The sequence below is a fragment of the Nelumbo nucifera genome, chromosome 1 (assembly GCF_055504915.1).
Source record: "Nelumbo nucifera cultivar China Antique chromosome 1, China Antique-T2T, whole genome shotgun sequence".
NCBI lineage: Eukaryota > Viridiplantae > Streptophyta > Magnoliopsida > Proteales > Nelumbonaceae > Nelumbo > Nelumbo nucifera.
In genome coordinates, this window is record NC_142649.1 from 65737220 (window position 1) to 65749638 (window position 12419).

The 12419-nt window shown below is 35.7% G+C and overlaps 1 long non-coding RNA gene and 1 other non-coding gene across 2 annotated transcripts; both read right to left on the bottom strand.

Moving 5' to 3' along the window:
* Positions 1 to 610: 610 nt before the first annotated feature.
* LOC148803360 (uncharacterized) lies at positions 611 to 8739 on the bottom strand. The gene is made up of 3 exons (XR_016083218.1): positions 8588 to 8739; positions 1714 to 1968; positions 611 to 1574 (listed from the first exon to the last, which is right to left on the bottom strand). It is a non-coding gene; the product is annotated as an uncharacterized LOC148803360 (long non-coding RNA).
* LOC148803361 (small nucleolar RNA SNORD96 family) lies at positions 7957 to 8044 on the bottom strand. The gene has a single exon (XR_016081517.1). It is a non-coding gene; the product is annotated as a small nucleolar RNA SNORD96 family (small nucleolar RNA).
* Positions 8740 to 12419: the final 3680 nt, after the last annotated feature.

Here is a 12419-nt window from a genome sequence, read left to right on the forward strand (position 1 = left end):
CGATCTCATGCTGACTGAGGTCTTGGGTCTTCATTGGCCGAGGTCTCTACCTTAATGGCCTCAATCTCATGATGACCAAGGTCTGCCTCAGTGGCCTCAGTCTGATACTGACTGAGGTTTTTGGTCTTTGTTGGCCGAGGTGTTTCTGATGGGTTTGTCGAAGCCCTCAAAATTAGTACTAGTCCCATAATAAGATATTTGCAGTAAAAGTGGTGCTAGGTCGAATCCCACAATGAGCAAATCAGTAATCTCTTAGCCGAATGGATACTATAATTGAGTGGGGAAATTTAATAACTAAAATTAAAAGAATAAGAAAGCACTTAAACAAACAAGAGAAAATCAGTCTTACCGAATTCTGGTTCAAGGGTTTGGGTTGAATCGATTGGCCATCGATCCTAAGTAAATTTCAGCATTCTTGCAATTCAAGCATTTAACCTTAGATTTATTAGGATAGCCATAATAAACCTTGTGTTTTCCTAATTCAGTTGACCAAACCCAACATTCGATCAACACTTATCACCACTCAACTGGGTACGATAGCGTTCCATGTTAAATAGTGATAGCATTTGTGAAAACAGTTAAACCAAAATAACAATAATAGTTGCAATTACTGAATCTTGTTCCATCAATTCCTTAAGGTTGAACCATGTTAAAACATTGGTCAAAGGTTGTCACAAATAATTGACCCAAAAAGATGTCAACCTAATTGCTACTTGTACAATTATTCGTGACAATTACGGATCACCAAAATCATGGATAGCAGTAGGAAAATCAATATTAATTCAGTTTGTCAAACTAATTAACATTAACATCCACTAAAAATATGCTCAAGAATCAATGAATACTTGAATTAAAAAGCAAGAAAATAAATTAACTGCAGAATCTCACAATGACACAATCGAACCTCCCCCCTTGAACCAGAAAAAGAAGCTTAGCTTCTCATGTTTTGCACAATCTCCATGCTTTGCTTCTCCATAGCCGAACTGCCTTCTTGAGCTTCTTGATCTTCTTGATGATCTCTTGGATCTGAGAGTGAGTGATGCTAGAGCTGGTTCACCCCCCTCTTTATGTAGCCAGGGGAGATGGCTATTTTCCAACTCCTTCTAGGAGATCATCTTATCTTTAGGGAGTCTTGATCTTCTTTGAACTAATCCTATCCTATCTCTTATCTAATGATCTAATCTCAATCTTCTTATTCCTCTAGGATTACATTCAAGACTTTAGATCTGATAAGACTCTATCCTTGGAGATTACATTCGAAATTCGGACTCTTAACTCTTGAATTCGAGTTGGGCTGCTTCAAGGTACTTCTGCGAGTTGGGCTTAAGTTGTGAAATGGGCCTAGCTGCGAACTAGCTCCGACTTCGGGCTCGTTTTCCTACTCGATTCGGGTCGAATATGTAGAAACCCAAAACATAAAAGTTGTGGGTCTTCCATTCATCTTTCTAATGCTTCTTAAATTGTCTAATTCGGAGTCCGGAATTGAGAGCTAGGCCTAGATTACTGACTGTCGCCGAAACTGTGCAAAATCACCCGATTTGCCCTGTTTTCTTCCAATTGCCTTCTTTATTGCCCTGAATCAAAATACAAGAGTAATGAGTTCATTTAAGTGCTAAATAAATGTAAAAGAGTGAATATTAGGGGATAAAAATAGGGTTCTTTTTGATCTCATCATTTCCAAGCTCTCAATGTTGCTAGGGAGCTCAGTGGCACCTGATGTTGGAGAGTTGTGGTGAGAGCGGGATCCCCGAGATGGGAATCGACCTGTAGAGCGATCAGATGCATTTCTTGGCATCTTTCTTGATTGCACGGAAGGAGGGTTTGGGAGATGGCTTTTTGTGCGATTCCCACAGACAGCACCAATCTGATGTTGCTTGATCCGAGGTATTTCTTGAACCGAGGTCGCAGTTAGATAATCCTGCCAACTGGGTAGAGCCGAGGTGAAAGGACGAAGCCGCACCGCAAGATCTGAAACCAAGAACAGAGTTAGAGGCCCGAGGAGTTATTCCCCAAGTAGATACTCTGATGCTCAAGTTAGCCAAAAATGGTGGGCGATCGGGCCGAGCAGTTAAGAGAACAGTGTTGGTCCGAGCAGAGTAACAATATGAAAGTTGAAGAATCCCAAAGTCCCCTACCTCCTAGCAATTTGGGCAATGGAGGATGATTACACGATTCGGATTGGAGATGCCTTTACTGACACTCCGTCTAACTCGAATTATGATGGGAGACAGTCCCAAACTTGATATGGGAGTGAACCTTCCAACAAGAAGTCTAGGAACTCACAAGTAGAAGATACCCAACGAAGCGAGTTCAGTAGAGCTGTAAAGATCGAGATTTACCCTCTCCAAATAAAAACAAATGTAAATTTTGGTTTAATTTTGTTTTGATTTTACTTCATTTTTATTACTAGGAAACAAAATAGGGTAAATTTTGAAATAAAAAAAAATCAAATTATGAATCCGTATCATTTGCACTATCATAATTTTACATCAGTGCGAATGAATTTGCACCGAATATTTAAAGAAATGCTTAAAGTGTAAGTTTTAGACAATTTTAATAAACAGTGCAGAAGGCCTGCATTATCATTCCAGATAACATTCCTCTTCTTAAATATTTTAAGGGGATTCCCCTTCTGGTTCAGACTGCCCAAATAACAACAGATTGCAGTTTGCCCAGAGAAACTATGTACTAGATCATTTCAAGAGTCAAGAGGAATTGACAGTGTTATGGCCACATACATCTCTACAATAATGTATCTAGAAACTATATGTCTCAACCCAAGGCAATACAAAAGATGGTTTGTTTGGACATGCTTCTCTCACTAGCCTTTTCCTTCGGATTTTCCTCAGTCTAATAGTCCAAAAAAGCATGGCCATCTGAGTTCACATCGGCATTCTTGGGGTGGTTGCATGGCGGAATCAAGCATCATAGCTATAATAGTCTCAGTTCACATCGGCTTCAAACTAGTAGTTAGGCTCTTTGGCCTCAAGCTTATAGTTAAAGCTCATGTCAGTAATTCATTGGCATCAAGCCTGTAGTCAAGTTCTTCGGCCTCAAGCCTGTTTTTCTATATCAGGGTTAGTCTTTAGTTCACCTTGATTTGGATCATTTATTTCTCTTCAATCCTATTATCACCAAAAGGAGGCATAGACGGTTAGGGAATCTGGTGGCATCTATTAAATTCCAACATGCAAAAGTGAGTCAACCAGGCTAATAACTCGGAAGATGAATAGTGTCCTACTACATTCCTTGTAACTCTCCACGTCTCCAACATGCAGTATTCCCTCATAATAGGTGGCGGTCACAGCTCCATCACAACACATGGCAGTCATTTTCTTACATCTATAAAACTCTAGCCCATGGTTTTCTTGAGCAGAGACATTTTCTTAATACAAGTGGCAGTTTTTTAACTTGGGCACTCAGGTAATCATTCTCTCCATAAAAATATACATTTGTTTGATTTATGCTTATATCCTTGTATCCATCATCTTGGTATTACTACGAATATGAAAATACTTTCATGGAATGCGAGAGGTTTAAATAATCCTCAAACGTAGAGACATTTAAAATTCCTCTATTGGAGACATAAACCGAACTTCATGTTTATATTTGAAACTCGGATGTCAAAGGAAAATGCATTAAAATTTTGTAAGAAGTTCCCTCTCATGAAACATTGTTTGGTAGAGGCTGTTGGTAATTCAAGTGTCCTTTGCTTTTGGGATCAAAGTATATCTCTCTTAATACTCTTCCAAAACTCCCATATTATCAAATTAAGAGTTGATGATCAATCTTTAGTGTCATCTTGGTTTCTTATATGGACCAATGGCCAAATGGGGCAGGATAGAGTTTTTGAAAGATTTTACAATGCACTAGCAAGTGATCCTTGGCTATCTTTGTTTCCCAATTCTAGGATATTGCACCTCCCAATGATCCACTATGATTACAGCCCAATCCTACTTGATACTTCTATGAAAGTGGATCGTGATAAGTTCCAATTCCACTTTTTATCCATATGGGCAGATCATGATGACTGCAAGGGAATTATTCAATCAATATGGGAACAAACCTTATTAGGATCAGCTACATACAAAATAGTCAAAAAGCTTAAACGGTGCAAAACAAGGTTGAAGGAATGGAACATGAAGGTCTTTGGAAGAATTGAAGTTCAGCTTCATTCATTACAGAATTCTATTCAAGCATTACAACATTCCTTAAAGTCTTTTGGAGAAAGAAGGAATTGCTACATCTTCAATTGCAATATGACGACTGGCTTAAGAAAGAAGAACAATTTTGGAGTTAAATCCAGGGAACTATGGTTCAAAGATGGTGACTATACTACCAAATTTTTTCATCAAATAATGAAACACAAGAGAAGACATCAAGAGATAATGTGCCTTAGAGGACCAAACAACTCTTCGTTGACTGAAAGCCAGGATATCATGGAGGCTTTTGAAAGGAAAGCTTAAAAAGTGGGTGATGTAGATGAGTTATTTACCAATGAAGGATTGAATGACAGACAGACTCTCAAATTCTCACTCTCTTGAGGCCTCCTACATGTGATGAAGTCAAAGAAGCATTATTTCAAATGAACTCACAAAAGACTCTAGGGTCCGACGAATATTCTGCTTTTTTCTATCAAAAGTTTTGGTCTGACCTTGAATAGGAGATTTACCAAATGGTTCTAGATTTCTACAACAATGAACATATACTGAAAGAAATAAACAACACTAATCTAGTCTTCATACCTAAAGTTAAATCTCCTATGAAGCTGGCTTAGTTTCGTCCAATCAGTCTATGCAATGTGTTATACAAAATTGTTACAAAGTGGACGGGTAACAGGATAAAACCACTTCTCCAAGACATAATTGCTCATAACCAAGCTGGTTTTCTAAAGGAAAGACAGATTTCAGATAACATTCTGCTTGCTAAGGAGATCCTACACTCAATGAGAAAACAATGTAAAGGTAAGCGATGGATTGCCTTACAAATAGACATGTTAAACGCTTTTGATAGGATGGGGTGGGCTTTCATTATAGAGACATTGAGAGCTATGAAGTTTCCTTCCAAATGGTGTAATCTTCTTAAACAATGTATTTCAACACCTTCATATGTTGTCAAATTAAGAGGTTTAGTAGGAAGCTGTTTCAAGTTAAAAAGAGGCATTAGACAAGGGGACCCAATATCCCCCTACCTCTTTATAATCGGTATGCAGATACTCACTTCACTAGTGCAGGATGCAGAAGCTTCAGGTCTCATCTCTAGTTACAAATTAAAGGGCTCAAATGATCACATTAGTCATTTGCTCTTCACAAATGACTATTTACTTTTTTGTGAAGCCACTCCTCAATAGTTTCGAAACCTTAAGGCCATACTAAATCGATTTGAAAAATTATCAGGCCAACAAATCAATCTCCCCAAATTAGGTATACTTTTTAGTAATAATATACCCAAAAGTCACAGAAGAATCTTATCTTCAATTCTAGATATTACAAATGTCAGGACCTACATGAAATACCTTGACATCAAGATGGGGGGAAATAAAGCAGAAAATGAGCAACAAGACCTGCTTCACAAATTAAAACTTTGATTAGAGTCTTGGCAAGCAAAACTTCTCTCACAAACAAAGAGTACCTTAATACAATCAGTAGCTCAAGTTGTTCCTATTTACACCATGAGCGATATTTTGCCTAAGAAGTTCCTTTCACACTATAATAAATTATGTAAGAATTTTTGGTGGACAAGTTCTATGATGGAAATAATTTTCATTCAATTTTATGAGAAACAATGTCAGCCAAAGCACAAAGGAGAAATTGGGCTTAGACCATGCCTAGAAATGAACAAGACAATGTTTTCAAAACAAATTTGGAGGCTCATAAGTGATGGAAATGCTTTCTAGCAAGTTTTATCAAACTAAATACTACTCCAATGATAGTATTTTCAAAGTGCTAAAGATGAAGGAGGAAAGAATTGTTCCCCGTGGGGAAGCTTTCAAACTGCTATCTTCCATTAAAAGCAATATATGTTGGGTCCTTTGTGATGGTCAAAAGGCAAAGGCTTTTCAAGACCCTTGGTTTCCAGGTTTCCCATGAGATCTTCAAGTTCCACCACAATTAAAAGATATGAAGGTTTCTTGTTTCTTAAATAATGATAACAATTGGAATTTACCTCTAATTAGACAGTTCTTTCCTCCATCTTTAGAACAAGTTTAAAAAGTAAGACTCCTAAGTGAGATTCCAAGGGATAACCTTATATGGACAAGAACTCATAATGGAGTTTTTTTAGGTCTAATCCATTTAAGGAATTTCTCTATATTAGGCCTTCCTCACTAGGTTCCTTCTTTAATTGGTCTATTCTATGGAAATTAAAGATGCCATTCAAGTATCAACTCTTTATATGAAAGGCTCTATGGAATGGAACTTCTGTATAGAGCAAATTTCTCAGATGTAAAACGTAAGACTCCTAAGTGAGATTCCAAGGGATAAACTTGTTTAGGCAATAACTGAGAATGGAGTTTTTTTCGGTCTAATCCAGTTAAGGAATTTCTCTATATTAGACCTTCCTCACCAGGTTCCTTCTTTAATTGGTCTATTCTATGCAAATTAAAGATGCCATACAAGTATCAACTCTTTATATGGAAGGCTCTATGGAATGGAACTTCTGGATAGTGCAAATTTCCCACGGAAAAATAGAGGATAGATGTTATTGCAATTCTCAAAGGAATCCTTTCATCATATCTTCTCCCACTACCCATTTTCTAGGGTTATTTGGTGTGGTACCCAGCTAGGCATCAATCCAGAAAACATTCAAGAAGAGCCTTTCCATCTCATCATTCATTCTTGGTGGAACAGGATCAAGGAGGTTCAGATAGATGTCCGGTGACGGAACACCATATAATTCATCATGTTGCTTGTCGGTCTTGTATATATAATATAAATATTAACTACACATGTAACAGTGCTGGCCTTCTATTGCCAAAACGAATATATTTTAACGACCTCTTTGTTTACAAGATCTTAGAGTTAACCAAATAATTTTCTCTAGAACATCAGATTTTGGAGTTGAGAAAAAATTTATTTTGTCTAGAACAAATACCACATTTCATAAAAAATTTTACTTTGAAAATGGAAAGAAGAGTTGAAATGCCAAATCCAATTACCCAGTATATGTACATCCAAATATTATTATTATCCGGACAAAGTTGTTATTTAATACGCTTTGTAATGAATCCTTTAATTAAAAATATGACATTTTCTTATAATTGATTGGTTAATAAAAAGCAATTATTAAAAAACATCTACAAGATGATTATGCGACAGAATGTTAAAACTAACATGGGCAAGGAGAACTGTATTTTAACGCTCCCCAATTCTACTTTTATTGGACAGTTGGGATCTATTTTAAACAATTAAAAATTATTGTTTGTCGTTACTGGCTTTGATTAATTTTAATTTTAATGCTTCTAGATGAGATTCAGACCCAACTTTTTATTTAAGCAATCCGTTTCATTTTGATCTTCTATTCGATGAGCTTTATTCATCGTCTTCTTATTCTTATAACTTGAAATTTTGAACACCTTATATTGATCTCCAGAAAGAAGACTCGACAATACAGTTGCCATGCAAACAACAATGTAGTAACTAATTTTTCAAAGACGAGTCATACCATCCCCTGTTCTAGTTTACCAGCAATGCCAGGGATTCAAAGACAGAGATGTACAAATTATAGAATAAACAGACGACGAATAACTTTCAATCAAACGGAAGATAGAAAAACTAAAAACGCAAAATAAAACAGATTGAACAAATAAAAAGTCGGGTTTGAATCTCATCTTCAAGCACTGAACTCAAAATTAATTCATGCCCGTAACAACAAGATAGAAGAAGCTTCGGAATAGAACTAAGCATTATAACGTATCAAAATGGATCGAAATATTGTGAAAAAAAAAGTAAAAACAGAATGCCTCAGAATTGCAGAATGACAGCAAGGCTTAGAAAGCCATTCAGTCCCGAAAGATGGTATTTTTATATGATATCATCATTGGCAAAGCATTTAAATAGATAACTATGGAAAAACAGAATGTACGTCTCATGGCCAGTCCCAAGGGGTAATAGCAGAAACCGCTCCCCAAGGCGATGGAATATGAGACCACCCGGTGACGGAGGTCTTCCCAAAAGGAAAGACCATCAACGCCCCGAGTTTGATCTGTGACGTTTACACTGGAATTTACAAATACAGTTGATTTGCTCCATTATCAAGTAAGGGAGATCTTTGCTAAGCTCTCCCCCGTCAATAAAAACAAAAACTATAGCTTTAAATAATGCTGGTAAACTCCAGAAAATATACAAAAAAAATAACGGATTCTGTTTTTTCGTTAAATCAGAATAAGAAAATTGAATTAAAAGATATAAAGAAAAGCTAATGAAAAAGAAATCAGGAAAAGAATGCGATTGGAAAACTTAAAGTTTGCAAAGGCTCTCCTTCCTGCGTGAACGGAAAACAGAGAGCCGGAAATCGCATTAATTGAAGAAACTCTGGTTGAGAAACACAGAAATAATACGAGAAAAAAAAAGATAATATGAATGAATACCAAAACATAACGATAGCTCTGCGACTAGACCCTATTAGGAACGAAGACGCGGTAATAGCAGACATCACGCCCAAAACCCTACTGCGAGAATAACGATGAAGCAGACGATTAGAGACTCTCAGTCCTAACCCTACACCTGCGAAGAAAACAATTCCTATGTGAGAAAGCTAAAGGGAAAGCTTCTATTTATAGGCATATGTTATCTTGACACGGCCGTCCGATGCATATCGGGCGGCGAAAGATGCATTAGAGCAGATTTTTATGCTCAAGAAGATTAGGGTTTCCAATTTTTAGGTTAGCCGTGAGCGACAAAAGTTGGACTTCGTTCTGCAATGCATTAGCAAAATTGGGCCATGAGTAAAGAAAAGGCCCACAACCTCCTCCAAACCGATAGCCGATTAATTCCGTCCAAACCATGGTTTTCAAAACCGGATCGGAAAACTGGTAACCGATTCTGTTTTTTCTTAAAACTATTTTTTTTCTAAAACTGTTGATTTTGGTCAGTAAGCCGTTGAATCGGCTGGTTAATCGTTCAAACTGTTCAAATGATTTTGACAGTTTTTCAATTTTAAAATTTTTTTATCAGAACAGGCCAAACATTCAGGTCAACCCGATAACCGGACCCCTAACCGGTTTGGTTTTAAAAACCATGATCCAAACAACCCTGAACGTTCAATTATTTATTAACGTTTCATACTAATTTTTATACCAACTACCATATTAAACATATCCAATGGAGAGCTCATATCTCTTAGTTAGGGGTGAGCAAATGGGTATATTATGCTTGTAAATGAATGTAACTAACCTCCAATGCTTACAAAAAAATACCTAGAATCAGCCATTCTATCCAACCCACTAGGTTAGTTCTAAGGTTTAGGTGTTTAACCTATCCAAACCAATTTAGAAAATCAATTTTGATTCACATTGGTAAGATCCAATTTGAAATTGAATTTGTTTTGAAATAAATCTCAAAATACTTTGAAGTAAGGTTCAAAATTTTGATATGTTTCAATTTGTATTAATCAACAAGTATTGTTTTTGTGCGAAGTCAGCATAAAGAACAGTACCAAATCACTGGTATCATTCCTATAAGCCAATATTAGTACCATATTGCACATGTATGAGAGCATTTTGGCCTGTTTCGATAGGGTATTGACCGATACACTACCATATTAGTCAATATGCTATGAAGTTCTTGTGTGCGAATAAGCAAGTTAAATTATATGCTTCGAAAAAGGCTTCTAAACCCACACCAAAAGTCTTTTCTCGCCAAAAGTGAGCAAACCCCATTCTTACATTCCCATATTGCAAAATCTACCAAAAACCTCAAATACAACCACAAAATTTAAATATCTTGGCAAAAGGGGTGAAAATAAGTATGTTTTTTTCCATTTCTTTGATAATATCATGCAATATTTCGTATTTTTTTTGTTTTTTGTTTTTGTCTGGATGCTTAGAAACACTTTATATGCATCGATATACTCCCTTTTTGTTGAAAATCCCACATTTTTTGTGCTATAAGTAAATCTACTAGTCAGGACTTGTGTGCCGCACGAGCTTTATTTATCAGGAAAGTTGAGGATAGAGCTCTATGACATTTCCAACTAAGTGGTGTCCATCTAAGTTCAATTCAAGTATATTTTTTGGGTTATGTCTAGTTTATCCAATCACAATCTAAGTTGTGTTTTAGTGAGAGTGGTTAATTTCCTATTTTTTAGATAAATTTGTATTTTTTTATCTTAATGTTATTTTTTATTTTTTAGAAAATATTTTTTATTAATTTTTATTGGTTTATTATTATTTCTATATTATTTTTAGGTAACATTATAAAAAACATCTAAATAACAATTCTATAAACCACTCGTGTTTTGGCCCTAACAATGGCCTCCCCTATAGTTTTGGGAAAAAAAAAGTGCAAATACCACATTTCCCTTCGCTTTTCAGCAATAGAGAGATCGAAGTTACCCAAATTCCCTTATCATTGTTAATACATTATCATACACAGTTTAAACTTTCAACTTTACCCTTCAAAAATTTATTTTGCCACACAATTTTCAAGGAATAATTCTCTTTACTCTTCTTGAACAAAGTAAGGCAAGATGACTGAAGTAAAGTAAAATTAATGCATTACATCAACAAATTTATTTGGAATGATGATGAAAAGAAGGTATTTACACATTTTTTCTTCAAAACAACATGGGAGGTTTTTGTTAAGGTAAGCACACTAGGGAGCTTCATAGGATTGTTAGAAAATCCAATGAGGCTTTTATAATTTTACTTATTTTTAAATGGAATTTAAATTGATTTAAAAATATTTTTTTGAAATTAGTAAAAATTAAATTTAATTTATATTAAGTTTTTATAAATTTAAATCCCTTATGAAATTTAATTAACTATATTGAGTTTTTTTTAGTAGAACTTAATTTGGTTTTAAATTAGTAATAATTAATTATAAAACTAATAATTGTTAGATAATTTTGTATTAGTTTTAGTTTTATATTTATATTAATTTTTAATTTATCTTATTCCTTTTATTGATTAATTTCTTTTTAGTATATTAATAAAAATATTTTTATCAATAACAATAATTAATAGTTATTTTTATTTTTATTTTATTTAAGTAACTTACTAATTTATTTTTATTAAGGTTAATTGGTTTTTATTATTTTCAAATGGAATATAAATGGGTTATAATTTTAAATGGAGTAGATTATTTAGCATAGTAATATATCATTGAATATTTCAATTTCAAAATAATTAATCTTTACTTTAATGTATATGTATGTATATATATATATATTATAGTTAAATTAAAATGGATATAAATCTAGATAAAGTGGGTGTTTGGCACTAGTGTGTTTCACAAGTGGGCCCCAATTCATAAGTGTTTAGTTTCACCTATTTTTTGAAAAACACAAAAAATTGTGATGTAGGCTAACTGGGCGTTCAAAGTAATTTAACTTAACCTATTGACCATAATAAAAATGGGTATGGTAATCGTTCCATTCGTCAAAACTCCTTAATTTTATTTTCCAAAATTACCCATCACCATTATTTCTATTTAAGCTTTACTGTGAATGTGAGCTGAATACTTGAATGTTTGAATGCTAGTGAGTAAAATAATCATGCGTACCTTTGCCTTGAGGTTTCATGTCCTTATATAATGGAGTAGTCGTGGGTCTTACGAAAGAGCTTCGGGATCTCCAGGCTATGCAGATAAGGTTTGTTTCGCTTTTGAACGAGAACAATATGTTGATAAGGTTTATCGTTTACCTCCGATTCAGGCGGAGCTAGGATGAGTCTCACCGTGATCTCGAGAAATTCGGGGTCCGTTGGGGAGGCCTTTGGAGTTGATTATGTGGCATTTTGGCTCTTTAGCTCCGAACTGACACTTCGATTCTTTAGGGTCGAACTGGAATGGGTATCGAGGTGTCTCTACGCCGAGGTGGTTTTTTAGGCCGAGGAGGCTGGATACTCGAGCTCCGAATGTTGCGAAATGGGTTCGTTTGGCTGAGTTGTCACCCCTTGAGCAGATCACCCTTCATCAATTGCCCCCCACTCCTCGTGCCAGGGGTCCTAACCCGGTGCGGGGAGTTCATGACGAGTCCAGGTGGATTTGGCACGAAGTCTAGACGATTTGGAGGATGAACCATTGGTCGGGCCTGTTCAACCATCTGGCTCAACCATGAAATGACCCAGGTTGCGTCTCAGGCGCGCGCGGATGTCACACTGTTTATAAACTCCGCGGACGCCAAAGGGCACGCTCAACCGATTTCGTCCTCGGGTAGCGTGCAATCGGTTTTCATGGGAGTCGTCGGATCGTACAGGTCTC